Consider the following 15,033-nt stretch of genomic DNA (forward strand, 5'->3'; position numbering starts at 1 on the left):
ATTCAATAGTTTATTGCTTCAGACATAGTTAATGCAAAGTTATAAAATCACACAGATACATAATGGGGAAAAGAAGGGAAAGAGAGAGAAAATTGGCATTCAAAGGGTACAAAGTTGGCATGGTGGTACAGCGAGTGATTTTAAATAATTGTACTAGGCTAATATATTGCAAATATTTTAAATCATACATAAATAATCAGATATATAAGGAAATGCATAGTAAAGAAAGACAGGATTATACATTCCTTTTCATAACCTCCTGTTACAAAGCCTGGTAAGAATGGTTTCAAATTAAATGTCTCATTTAGGCGCGGTGGAAAAGTGGCATTTAAATTAGATATCCACTTAAGTTCTTGCTGTAAGATATATTTATTAAAGTCTCTGCATGCATTGGGATGTAATCAATCCAAGACTAGAACTGTCACAACTGGGCAGATCAGATTGTGGGTTTGAGCCACATGTCTGCTCAATATGACTTTGGGGTTGGCAGTTTGCATTGCCCGGATATGTGGGTATAGTCTCTGCCATAACTTTTGGACTGTCTTACCTACATAAAAGTAGTCACAGCTGCATGATATGAGGTATACTACTCCCATTGTTTGGCAGTTTGAATAGTGTTTTGGAACAAAACGTGTTCCATTAGGTAGAAAAATGTTTTTCCTACAATCCATGTATTTACAGTAGGAACAAGGGATAGTTCCTACTATTTTGCACGGGTCACCACGGTTATGACCATGGAATTTGCTTTGTACCAGTAAATCACCCACAGAGGTTGCCCGTCTGTAGGTGATAATTGGACTCGGAGGTACGAAAGGTCCTATCGTAGGGTCTGTTGTTACGAGGTGCCAATATTTTTTACATATTTGCATCACTGGCATGTTCATTGGTGAAGGTGGTGATTATTCTATGAATTTGGTTAGATGTATTTTTCTTTTTAGGGACCAGTAGTGCATGTCTATCACTAGCCTCAACATGGTGAAATGCTCTTTTAAGACATTTGTGGCCCATAGCCACGTTCAAGTAAAAGTTTCTTGAGATTGTTAGCCTTGCGTTTAAAATCAAGATGATTCAAACAATTGCGCTTAATGCGCAAATACTGGCCGTACGGGATGGAATTAATAAGTGACCTTGGATGGGAGCATGATGAGTGGAGTATTGTATTCCCTGCAGTAGCCTTTCTGAAGAGCTTGCAGGATAACAAATTAGTCTCATTTTTAAAAATGTCTACATCCAAAAATGTTGCCTTTGAACTGTCAGCTCATTGTAAATTTGAGGTTGAACTCAGTGCTTAAAACAGTCAAACATTCATCTAAAAGGGATTGAGACCCATCCCAGAAGACGAAGATGTCATCTATGTACCTGTGCCACATAAAAATGTGGCACAGGTGTATTTTCCCATTCCTCCAGGTACAGATTGGCGTAGCCAGGGGCACAGCAAGTGCCCCTGGCTATGCCCTGTACCTGGAGGAAAAAACGGCCATCAAAGGAGAACACATTATGGTTCAAAATGTAATCTAAGGAGAGAAGTATGAAGTCATTAAAATAGGCTTCCTGATGACTGGTTCGGGACAACACTCGACTAATACATTCAAGTCCTCTAAAATGCGGTATTGAACTATAGAGGGCTTTGACATCAATAGTTGCAAGAATGCAATTGTCAGGGACCTGTACATCCTCTATAATTTGTAGGAGATTAATCGTATCATGGATGTAAGACGGTATTGCAAAAACGAACGGTCGAATATGCTCATCAATTAGCTTTAAAAAGGTTTTCAGTAATGGAGCCGTTTCCTGATAGTATAGGTCTCCCTGGCGGATCAATGGCATTCTTGTGTATCTTTGGGAGTGCGTAAAACGTTGCCACTCTTGGATATGGAGTACGAGCAAACTCCCAAGTTTGTTTAGAAATGGTCTTATTAGAAAAAGCATCATCTACAAAAGAGTATAATTTTTTATTGAACGCCTCAACAACAACAGAGCCTACTGGACAGTACCAACTACGATTGCTTAAAATATTAGTGCACATCCTATTGTAATGTTCATTGTCCATAAGGACAATATTTCCTCCCTTATCACTAGATTTTATTGTGATAGTGACATTTTTAGATAAATTCTGTAATGTCATTTTTAATTCTTGGAAAGATTTTTCAAGCGTGAGGGTGTAGGGGTTAAAGCCTTTATTTTCTGGCTGGTCATTTTAAAAAAAGTCATGACCCCGTGATTAGAGCTGGGGGCCTCTAGATCAAGATTTTCCTCCAATAGGGAGTTTAGTTTGACTAGGGCTTGTCGTTCGCTAAACGTGTCTGTGTCAGCCTTCTGTGTCAGATTTGTCTTTTTCAAACATGCTTTTCAGCAATAGTTTTCTTGTGTATAAGTATAAATCTTTTATGGCTGTGAATTTATTTAATTTATTATTTGGACAGAAGGTAAGACCTTTAGAGAGGACTGAAATGTTGTCCAAAGTGAGATTATGTGTGCGAAAGATTAATTACATTAAGTTGTGAGGAAGGGAGTGGTGCATTTAGGGAGGTATTGAATTTGGGGGTGCCAGGGGATTCCCCTGTTTTTTTGAAAGAGGTAATGTGGGAATTTGGGGTGTGACAAATAATGAGGGTGGAGTCACTGTAGCTGCCATTGATGTCGCCGCTCTGACATTTGCCAATGTTGTTGGCGCAGCGGCACCCGAAGCAGCCACAGGAGGAGTACGTGGTTGGTGTTTGAAGAGACGTTTCTTAGTAGTGGCTGACAAAGAATGATCGCCATCTTGGCGCCTTTTGGATTTCCTATAATGTCTAGACTGTTTGGAGGAAGTATGGGAGACATTAGACGACATAGATCAGATATATAAAACTGGTCAGAACATTTTTAATGAAAAGTTTTAATGAAAGACCCCTTCCACCGATTTTAAATTACTATTAAACACCTCTGTCCTGGCATTTTAGGGTCTCTAAACACATTACGTGTTTGGCCAGCATTAGGAGTTTCTGCCTCTCTCCTAATGTTGGGCATACATGAAATGTCCTTTACTCCTTCAGCCTGAGGAACTTTCAGGAACTTCCCGAAAAAAATTCTATAACTCTCCATAACTTTTTGGTACTTTCCTGAATATCAAAGTAGTTGATCCAGAAAATATCCAATTGCCTCCTGGCTAGAGTTGAGCGAACCCGAACTGTCGCAATCCTACTTAAAATCACAGATCGCCGCCATTACTATTAAAAACAATAAAGAAATATATAAAAATCGCCAAATTTATCCCATAGTTTTGAAAAACGTAGGCCCTTGCTAAAACTAAGCGCTCGTAGAAGCAGTGAGGGTATGGTGTGCAGTACAGTGGAAGGGTAGGACGACAATACACCTCCCTCCAACTAATATACTGGTGCCAAATGACGGCTGTAGCTGCTGCCGTTCCCTATCAATTGACAGGTAAAAAGCATATAAAAAACACAAATTCAAAGGCAGCACTGCAAAGAAATTACATAAACGGTAATATATGGGTGCAAAACAAAATTATCAATAAAGGTCTGAGAGAAAAGCGGGGGTGAATCCTGTGATCAAAGTACATGAAAAAGACCCAGCTGATTATAAATCAATTCAGTCCATATTCCGCAGTAATCTGCCACCAACACCCACCACCACTCTTGAGAAAAGGCGGGGGGAAGAAAACCACCACTGTTGAAAATGCTCTTACCAGGCGGTGCTGGAAAAACAGCCTTAAATAATCACAGGTTTTACTGGATAGATGGGACTCTCATCTCACAGACGCTGAGGGGGAGGGATCTCAAACTGATACTCTCATGTGGAGGTAAAAGGAATGATATCCATAGCGTTTAACATTTTATTCACCATACAACAAAAAAAAACCTTATTGGAATTGCACTTACAATAAAAAAATATAAATATGGCAATACATCTCTTAGACATCCATCCACGTCCGGGAACAGTGAGAGAACAGTGAGATACCAGAGCGGAGTCTCCTACCTGGCTCTGCTAGCTCTGCCAAATTCAACAACCTGTGTTCTATCCCATAGTTTGTAGACACAATTACTTAGTTGAAGAATATATATCAGCCTAAACTGATGAATAAATTTTTTTATAGATTTTTTTGGATATGTATTATAGCAAAAAGTAAAAAAAAAAAGTTTTCAAAATTGTCGCTCTTTGTTTATAGCGCAAAAAATACAAACCGCAGAGGTGATCAAATACCACCAAAAGAATGACAGGTCACAGCAATAAGCTGGACCAACGTGGGCGAGCTCAAAGGGAGGAAAAGGACAGTCTCCCTGCTGTGATTTTGTCTTGCAGATCTGCAAGCCATCCGCGGGCAGCAACAGCCGCGTGATTGGCCGCCGAGAGGAGCCGCTGATTGGCCAGAATACCGCCGAGCCTCCCGCGCTGTGAGGCTATATAAGGATCCAAGTGCAGCGGCTTTTCAGTCAGCTCCAGTCAGAGGAGCAGCGCTGCACGGCTTCTGTCATGAAGCGGCGTGCAACAGGAGACCGTGAGGCACTCTTATGCCGACTGCTGGAGAAAGCAGAAGGCATGGGAGGTGAGGAGTGGCTGCGCCAGTGTCTGGAAGGGGAGAATGTTCCAGCTTCCCCTGCGCCCACTCCCTCACTGCCAATGACGGACTCCGCTGCCTCTGGGAGCGGGACAAGAAAGCAGCCCTTGAGAAGGAAAAAGGGCAAGAGTGCAGCTGCCTCCCCTCAGCCAGCAGGTCCGAGGAAGGTTGGCAGGCCTGTCACAAAGGGTGCACCTCGGAAGAGGGGGTGCAGCGCTTCTCCCCCATCAGCTGTGGAGGCGAGTGAGCAGTCATTGGAAGATGGGAAAGGTATGTTACCTGAAATGTCACAGTTTGCTGTGTTAGTAGACTCCTTATCCAATGTTTTAAATCAGTTCAAAGGGGCACATGCTAGTGGTGCTGGGGAAGCTACACAGAGGGCACAGGTGTCTGGTGCAGGTAATGCTGTACAATATGTGATGGATGAATCCTCAGGGGCACAAATGAACATTGGTGCTGGGCAGAGTCCGCAGCTGCGGGGTAAGACAGCCAAAAGTTATCAGTGTGCACAGGTGTCTGGTGCTGATTATGGTTTGCATTCTGACAGAGGTTATGGATAATTATGACATGCATTGTACAGATGACATTAGTGCCGTGTGGCAGGACTGGTGTATGCCTGCTAGTCAGGATACCAAAAAATTTATGTCAGTTAAAGGTGTCAACCATCCTGACATGGTGAATCCCACGGTCCCTCTCAGGTTGTCAGCTGCAACGGTTGGTGAGTCCTCATTTAAGGAACCTCTTCCATGCGTTCTGTCCCCGCTAGGTTTCCATCTGCCTAAAGCGGTTAAAGACAAGATCTGGAAGGGTGAGTTTCTGGATTTATTGTCACTACTACCCGCTTCCAAAGAATTCTTAGCTAAATCAGAGAAGCAATCTGGTGACAGGACTGAGGAGGACAGGAGGAGAGCTATTCCAAAGACATTTCAGAATTGGCTGCAAGCATTTTGCATCTATGCTGCAGTGCTGGGGGAACGGTTTCCGGAAAAATGTTCCGGTCTTTTCCAGCATGTCGACATAATAGCCGAAGCTTTTCGCCATTTTGGCGGATCAGCTTGGTTCGTGTACGATGAAAACTTCCGTCAGAAGCTGGCGGTCCACCCTTCACTTAATTGGGGGTCAAAGGACGTGGGCTTGTGGCTCAACCTGATGTTGCCCACTAAACCACAGTTCGCGGCTAGGCCATTATCCAACCCGGCGCAGAATACCCTGCGTAAAGGTTTTTGCTTCGCCTTTAATGAAGGCCAGTGCAAATATCTGGCGAATTGCAGGTATAGACATGAGTGCTCCTACTGCAATGGTACTCACCCAGCATGTAGGTGTTTTCGCAAGTCATCCGCAACCGCTCACCAGTCATTGCATGGAAAGGGCATCGACACCAGTGAGCCTAATAAGAATGCGCCCGTGGTTAGAGCTTTACCCAGACCACAGGAGGGCGGCTCTCTTAATTAACGGTTTCAGGGACGGTTTTTTAGTGCCTTCCTTCCAAGGGTCAGGCTGTAAAATGTTTTCTAATCTACTTTCGGTTCGCACGCATGAGAGTGTGGTGCAAGAGAAAATTGCCAAGGAATTGGCAGAGGGCAGGATTGCCGGCCCCTTCTCGGTTCCCCCATTTGCTCATTTCCGTTTGTCCCCGCTAGGGATAGTCCCTAAGAAGGAAGCAGGTACTTACAGAATGATTCACCACCTATCGTACCCTCCGAAATCCTCGTTAAATGACGAGGTGGCGGATGTTGTTGCCCCAGTTTGCTACTCATCTTTTGACGAAGCCCTGGTCATGCTGCGGCAAATGGGACAAGGTTCCTTGATGGCAAAAGCGGATATCAAGTCGGCTTTTCGCCTTCTCCCAGTACATCCGCAAGGGTTTAATTCACTAGGTTTCCATTTCCAAGGCAAATATTTCTTTGACAAGTGCATGCCCATGGGGTTCTCCCTATCCTGTTTCTATTTCGAGGTTTTCTCCACCTTCTTACACTGGGTCTTGTCCAAGAGATTCCCCCATGGGACTTCCCTCCACTATTTGGATGACTACCTTTTCATCGGGACTAAGGGAACTGACGAATGCTTGGAGGCCTTACAGGCGTTCTGCGAAATTTGCAAGGAATTTGGTGTGCCCCTGGCACACGAGAAGACTTGTTTTCCTTCCACGTCAATAGAATTCCTGGGCATAATGATAGATTCCGTGAACATGGAGTTTAGGCTACCTGATCAGAAATTACAAAAGATGAGGTTATTGATTGTTTCTTTTCTGGCTAGGAGGAAAGTTCTCCTGAAGGAAGCCCAGTCTCTACTGGGGCTGTTTGCCTTTGCAGCCAGAGTCATTCCCATGGCCAGGGTGTTCTCCCGCAGATTTTCTTTGTCCATTCGGGGGTTGAGTAATCCACATGCGCATATCCGTTTGTCCAAGAGCATTAAAGAGGATCTTAGGATTTGGGATGCTTTTTTAAGCAATTTCAATGGTGCCACAGTGTGGCAACAGGATTTTGAAACAAGCAGTCAGTTAGAATTTTTTACGGACGCCGCTGGGTCAGTGGGCTTTGGTGCCTTTTTAAATGGACGCTGGTGTGCTGCCAGGTGGCACGAAGGTTGGTTGCAGGAAGAAATTCTGCAGAATTTAGTTCTCTTGGAACTATTCCCAGTCATAGTAGCGGTGGTAATTTGGAAGGACTCCTTTTCAAACAAAAGAATACTTGTGCACACGGATAATAAGGGTGTCTTCTTTGCAGTGAACTCGTTATCTTCCAAGTCTGTACCGGTACTCAAATTATTGCGGTTTTTAGTATTACACTGTATGCGTTTTAATATATGGCTAAAAGCTGAACATATAGCAGGCATACATAATAACATCGCCGATGCCTTATCTCGTTTACAGCTGAAAAAATTTCGGGAGTTGGCGCCGTCGGCAGAGCAGCAGGGGACCCCTTGCCCAGATTTCCTCTGGGGCTTAATATGGGAGTAATCCTCCTCAATCTTAGGAATTCGGTATCAAGCAAGACTTGGCTAGACTACACGAGTTCATGGTCAAGATGGTGTGCCTTTTGTCATGAAGGCGGTGTGGACCCTTTGAATGTCACTTCTTATGTAGCGCTAACCTTTTTATCTTCCCTTATACAGTCAGGCCTGAGTCCAGCATCAGTGAGCAAGATATTGGCCGGAGTTTCTTTCTTCTTGAAATTTGCAGGCCTGCCGGCTTTAAATTCCTTTTTCAGGTGTCACAAGTCCTTAAAGGTTTTAGAAGATCCAGGCCTTCTAGCGATGTTAGGCGTCCCATCTCGGTCTCATTGTTGGTTGATCTCATTGGTGCCCTCGACAAGGTATGTGCTTCCAGGTTTGAGTCTCTTCTGTTTAAGGCGGCTTTTTCGGTCGCCTTCTTTGGAGCTCTCAGAGTTGGTGAGTTTACTGCCGCTAACAAAAGCTCCTTGTCTTTCCTTAGAGCGGATCACGTATGTGTTAGAGAAGATTGTTTGTTTCTTTTCCTGTGTAGGTCCAAGACGTTCCCAATCGGTAGAGGCCGGTGGTTCTCGCTATCCAGTTCTCCTATCGGAGCTTTGTGCCCGGTGCGGCTCGTGAGAGAATACATGCTCGTTAGGCCCTCTGCAACAGCTTCTTTCTTTGTCCATAATGATTTGTCCCCTTTAACTAGGTTCCAATTTTCGGCGGTTTTCTCCTCTTGTCTCAAGCAGTTGAAGTTATCCGGTTTTCGTTTTTCGTCCCACTCTTTTAGAATTGGGGCGGCCACCACAGCAAGCTCCCTTGGCTTTTCAGAGGATAGGTTAAAACATATTGGTCGATGGGATAGTTCTAGATATAAGTTGTATGTGCGTCCGGAACTGTTAATATTGTAAATTTTTCTCTTTCAGATCAAACCAGGAAAGTGGTGTGGATTATAGGCCACTCATACGTGTTTTGGGCCGCCAAGCATTCGGAGTCCAGATCCTATTCAACCAATCTAGGTCTCGACTCTAATTCCTTTTTAGTTCTATGGTCAGGTGTTAGGGGCCTTCATTGGCGCCAGGTCAGGGATCATTTGTCCTATTTGTCTACTATTTGGCCTGCCCCTCAAATTTTAGTTATGCATGCTGGCGCTAATGACCTCGGCAAATTCGGTACATGGGACCTTTTGTGCGAAATGAAGAGGGATCTTAATTTGATAAAGCTTATGTTTCCCTCTGCGGTTTTGGCATTTTCAGAGATGATTCCTAGGTTGCTGTGGTCTCCTCTTAGTGGTCTGTTCTATTTGGACAAGATTCGGAGGAGACTAAATAGAACTATTCACAGTTTTCTGACCACGGCTGGCGGAGTACCTTCCGCCATTCGGAGTTAGAGGGTTTTATCCCAGGTCTGTTTAGAAATGATAAGGTGCATTTGTCTCCAATAGGCCTGGATATTTTCAACATGGGCCTGCAAAGTTTGATTGAATCAGCCACGGTGTTGGGGGGGCCTCAACCGGCAGATGCTCTGCGGGTCTCGGCCTGTGGGGAGTAGTCGTCCAGCTTTGCTGGATGGACACCATTTAATTCCTGTTAAAACATATCTTAGCCAAGATGGCTTATTTATTTATTTATGTATTTAATTATTTATTTATTTATTTATTATTTTAATAAAGTTGTAACCCCCCGTTTATGGATAGCACCGTGGCCGATTTATACCATTAATAAAGGTGTTGGATTATATTTTGTGTTGTGTTTTTTATTTACATACCTTTGTGCTAGCCCATGACAGGTCACAGCAATAAGCTGGACCAACGTGGGCGAGCTCAAAGGGAGGAAAAGGACAGTCTCCCTGCTGTGATTTTGTCTTGCAGATCTGCAAGCCATCCGCGGGCAGCAACAGCCGTGTGATTGGCCGCCGAGAGGAGCCGCTGATTGGCCAGAATACCGCCGAGCCTCCCGCGCTGTGAGGCTATATAAGGATCCAAGCGCGGCGGCTTTTCAGTCAGCTCCAGTCAGAGGAGCAGCGCCCACCCTCCCGCCCCTATTTTCTGTCCAAAGTCACGAGGTTATCCTTAGGGGAGTAGTCGTCCAGCTTTGCTGGATGGACACCATTTAATTCCTGTTAAAACATATCTTAGCCAAGATGGCTTATTTATTTATTTATGTATTTAATTATTTATTTATTTATTATTTTAATAAAGTTGTAACCCCCCGTTTATGGATAGCACCGTGGCCGATTTATACCATTAATAAAGGTGTTGGATTATATTTTGTGTTGTGTTTTTTATTTACATACCTTTGTGCTAGCCCATGCTCTATTTGTGGGGAAAAAAGGACGTCAATTTTGTTTGGGTACAGTGTCGCACGACCTCACAATTGTCAGTTAAAGCGACGCAGTGCCCAATCGCAAAGAATGGCCTGGTCATTAAGGGGCAAATCCTTCCGGGGCTGAAGTGGTTAATTTCAGTTTTGAACAACATTGTTTATAAAAGACACAAACATCGGAGCATATTTAAGCCGCCGTAGCGTATCTTTTTTACGCTACGCCGACGCAGCGCAGAGAGGCAAGCACCGTATTCACAAAGCACTTGCTCTCAAATCTGCGCTGGGTTTCTAAGGCGCAAGCCGGCGTAGGTGGAAGTGGGCGTGAGACATGCAAATGAGGCGTGACCCCATGCAAATGATGGGCCGAGTGCCAGACAGATACATATAACGAACGGCGCATGCGCCGTCCCGTGGCCGCATCCCAGTGCGCATGCTCAGAATCACGTCGAAACAACTGCCTAAGATACGTCGAATCACTGCCTACGGCGTGAACGTAACCTACGCCTAGTCATATTCACGTCCAACGTAAACTACGTTAAATACGACGGCTTATGTTCCCTGGTCCATACCTTTGCATTGGTTGCGCCTCATATATGGGGAATAACTTTACACCGGATGTACGACTTACGCAAACCGCGTATATTATGCGCTGGGCGCAAGTATGTTCGTGAATCGCCGTATCTCCCTCATTTGCATATGTGAATAGAAAATGAATGGGAGCGCCAAATACGTCCAGCGTAAATATGCGCCCACTCTCCGCCGGCGTAGGCAAGTTACGTCGGTCGGATGAAGCCTATTTTCTGGCGTATATTAGTTTGTGGGCACGGCGCACAGATACGACGGCGCATATTTGCGCTTACGCGGTGTATCTCGAGATACGTCGGCGCAAGTGCTTTGTGAATCCGGGCCATTGTGTTTAGCTGTTTATGTAAATGTAGGATTATTTTGTCATATGAGTCGCACAAAACCAGTTAATTTAATTTGTCCATTAATGCGCTTACCTAGAACCAAGTGCTGAACCAGATGGATGGCACTGTTCTCATAGAGGGAATTATCAGTGGGGTTGAAGAAGTAATTTTTCTCTATTGTCCACTACTGTGGTAACCTAGGGGCAGATCCAGAAAGAAATACATTGGCGCAGCGTATCAGAGATACACTACGCCGCCGTACCTTACCTGGCGCATTTTCGAATCCTCAGCGAGTTCGCGTCGTAAGTTACGGCGGCGTAGTGTATTTCTGGCGGCGTATTTCAAATTGGGCGGGTTGGGGGCGGGTTTCATTTAAATGAAGCGCGTCCCCGCGCCGAATGAAATGCGCATGCGTCATTCCTAAATTTCCCGCCGTGCATTGCGCTAAATGACGTCGCAACGTTTTTAAAATTTTTGAACTTAGACGTGAGTTACGTCCATCCCTATTCACGGATGACTTACGCAAAAAAAATAAAAAAATTCAAATTTCGATGCGGGAACGACGGCCATACTTTAACATGGCAGGTCTATCTATACGCCGCAAAATACCAGCTTTAACTATACGCCGGAAAAAGCCGACTACAGACGACGTTAGAAAATGCGACGGCCGCGCATATGTTAGTGGATCGTCGTAAATCACTAATTTGCATACCCGACGCGGAAAACGACGTGAACGCCACCTAGTGGACGCCGAAGTATTGCATCTTAGATCCGAAGGTGTACGAAGACGTACACCTGTCGGATCTAACCCAGAAGCCGTCGTATCTTGTTTTGAGGATTCAAAACAACGATACGACGCGGGAAATTTGAAAGTACGCCGGTGTATCAGTCGATACGCCGGCGTACTTGCTCTGTGGATCTGGCCCCTATAGTCTAATTCACAAAGCAAAGCAACTGTTTAAAAATTTCAGAAAAAAACTGAAAATTCCTAGTAGAACTGGTTAATACTGTAAACCAGAGAGGTTTCTACGGAAGAAAAGTATTCTGGAAGTCAAGGATTTTACACAATGAAACATTTCTATTTAGAAGGCATTTTTTTTTTAACGTACTAGTAAAATGAAAGTTAAAATCTGGTTACTATGCCCATGCTTCAACACTCCCCTAATCATAGAGTAGTCTGGGCTGCAGTGATTGGATGTGCGTTTCCTTATAATTGCCTATATATGCAGCAATCTTATATTCATAATCTGAAACAAAGTCATTATATTTGTACAGTTCCTGTAAGAAAAGGTTCATGGTTCTGGGACTTACCTTATGGCCTCGTACACACGGCCGAGGAACTCGACGTGCCAAACACATCGAGTTCCTCGGCCAGTTCAGCCCTGAAGCCGCCGAGGAGCTCGGCGGGACGAGAGCTCCCATAGAACAACGAGGAAATAGAGAACATGTTCTCTATTTCCTCGCCGAGGTCCTCGTCGGCTTCCTCGGCCGAAAGTGTACACACGGCCGGGTTTTCTCGGCAGATTTCAGCCAGAAACTCGGTCGGAAGCTGAATTCTGCCGAGGAAACTGGTCGTGTGTACGGGGCCTATCAATACCATGCACTGTCTGTTGTGAGAGATCTTACAAGAAGCCACAGACCAGCTTTATACTTCCTGGAGCACCACGGATAGCCTCAAGTACCATACCCATTACCAGAAATATAACTTTCCAGTTATATATTAATCTAAGCTTTCCAACATGTGCTTAACATTAGTCAAAGTTTAAAAATGCCAGAGACATTCACAATGTAATGACAACAAAGCAAAGCCATAAGACAATTAGGGTGTGTTTTTTTACAACAGACAATCTATTGGCAACTAGTGCCACATAATGCTTCCTTATTAACCACATGCCTACTGGGCACTTTCACCCCCTCCCTGCCCAGGCCAATGTTCAGCTTTCAGCACTGTTGCACTTTGAATGACAATTACGTAGTCATAGCATTTTTTTTTCACACACATAGAGCTTTCATTTGGTGGCGTTTAATCACTGCTAGGTTTAATGCAAAAAAAAATATTCTTTCATAGTTTGTTATAAAATTTGGCAAACAGGTAATTTTTTTCCTTCACTGATGTGCGCTGATGTGGCTGCACTGATGGGCTGCACTGATGAGGTGACACTGATGGGCATGATAGGCTGCACTGATGAGGCAGCACTGGTGGGAACTGATTAAGAGGCACTGATGCTAGAGAGTGGCATTACCCTACCACTCTTATGCTGACGACACACAACTTTATTTTCGAATCACCAACAAAGAACACCAATATCAGGAACTAGGAAAATGCCTTACTCTAATCGATAATTGGATGACTGAAAGCTCACTCAAACTCAATAGATCCAAAACGGAACTCCTTATCCTTCACGCAAATCGGAAATCGAATTCTAGGACCACATGGACACCACCCACCATCCTCGGACAAACCATCAACCCTAGCAACAAAGTCAAAAGCCTCGGAGTCATCTTTGACTCAGACATGACTATGGATGCACAAATAGGAGCAGTAGTCAGCGGTTCTCACTACTTTCTCCGCATGCTACGTAGACTCATCCCCTTCATCCCGGAAGAGGATACAGCAGTAGTGGTTGGAACAATCATCAATCCCCGACTGGACTACGCAAACTCCCTCTATTTAAAACTACCAAAATACCAGATTTTGCGTCTTCAAGTTGTCCAGAATACAGCAGCCAGACTGGTATCAGGTAAAAAACCGTGGGAATCTATCACCCCGGTCTTGAGGTCCCTCCACTGGCTAGCCATAAAGGATCGGATCACATTCAAGACACTCTGCCTCACCCACAAATGCGCACAGGGAAACGCACCTCAATACTTAAGCAAGAAAATTAAACCCTACATCACCAATCGCGTGCTCCGGTCGACCAACCAAAACCTTCTCCAAATCACGCTACAAATCGAAGGGAGAATGTAGATTTGCAGTCCAAGGACCTCGGCTATGGAATGCTCTACCGATGACCATTCGCATGGAAGAAAACCATCAGGCTTTTAGGAAAAAACTAAAGACCCACCTCTTCTGAAGGATCAGCACGGAAATGGATGCAAAGCGCCTTGAGGTGATTCGGTTCGCATTTGTTAGCGCTATACAAGTTATTCACTCACTCAGCAAGCCAGCACCCTGAGATCAGCCAGGCCAGCACCAAGTACCCTGAGGCCAGCCAGCCAGGCCAGCACCCTGAGACCAGCCAGGCCAGCACTGAATCCAGACAGCCAGCACCCTGAGACCAGCCAGGCCAGCACGGAGTACCCTGAGGCCAGCCAGCCAGCACCCTGAGGCCTGCCAGCCAGCACCCTGAGACCAGCCTGGCCAGCACCGAGACCAGCCAGGCCAGCACCAGTATTTTCTGTGAAATATATATGCATATGAGTGTATCATTTTTTTTTTGGTGGGGGAGTGGATGTTGGGAGGGAGTTCCCACACTTTTTTCCCTCAAGACTTGACCCCCCTGAGTCCATCTGTCACCCTGTCCAGCCAGGCACTCACTTTTCAAGCATCCAGAGACATGGAAGCAGCCCATCCCAGAATGCTGCATCTCAGTCCTCTCAGGCGTTCCTCCCAGTCCCCGCGACTGTGTGAACACTCACCAGCCCTCTTGGCTGCCTCTGTGAAACTCCTGGAGACTTGCCCGGCCGTGTTCTCCCACTGTCCTCTCTTTCTCTTCCTGTGCCTCCTGGTTAGGACAACTCTGTGGGTTATAAGAGGGTCCCGTCTGCGCCTGAGCCGCGGCCCAAGGTCACCTCCCCAGACTGGGGAGCTCCCTCAAAGGCCCAGACAACCTAACACTCCATCTCCATCTTCCACCCAATTATGAATAGTATTGGGCCTCTTTCACACATCCATTTCCATGCAGCTGCAGGAATCCAGTGGCAAGAATCCAGAGACTCTTGCCGATGGAATGACTGCAGCATGTGATTACATTGGCACTCAGCCTATTTAAACAGCTGTCTGGGTCCAGGCTTGGACATTCATTCATAACCCTCTGGCCGCAGTTTGGAGACCCCTGATCTAGATGATTAAAAGGTCCAAACAAATATAGTGATAGAGGGGTTTCAACAGTAAGGTTAAAAGAAAGAAGATTTGGAAACCGTACATATAAACATTAAAGCTGAAATCCCTAATATATATAGGAAGGCTCCACTGTTAGGACTGAGATTGGTAGACATTCTTTTTGACCCATCAAATAAAAAAACTTCATACAGCTGCTGGTAGGAATAAGTTTTTTCTTTCTTTTTTGCAATCAGGAGTGCAGAATAT

The sequence above is a fragment of the Rana temporaria genome, chromosome 5, assembly GCF_905171775.1.
Source record: "Rana temporaria chromosome 5, aRanTem1.1, whole genome shotgun sequence".
Taxonomy (NCBI): Eukaryota; Metazoa; Chordata; class Amphibia; order Anura; family Ranidae; genus Rana; species Rana temporaria.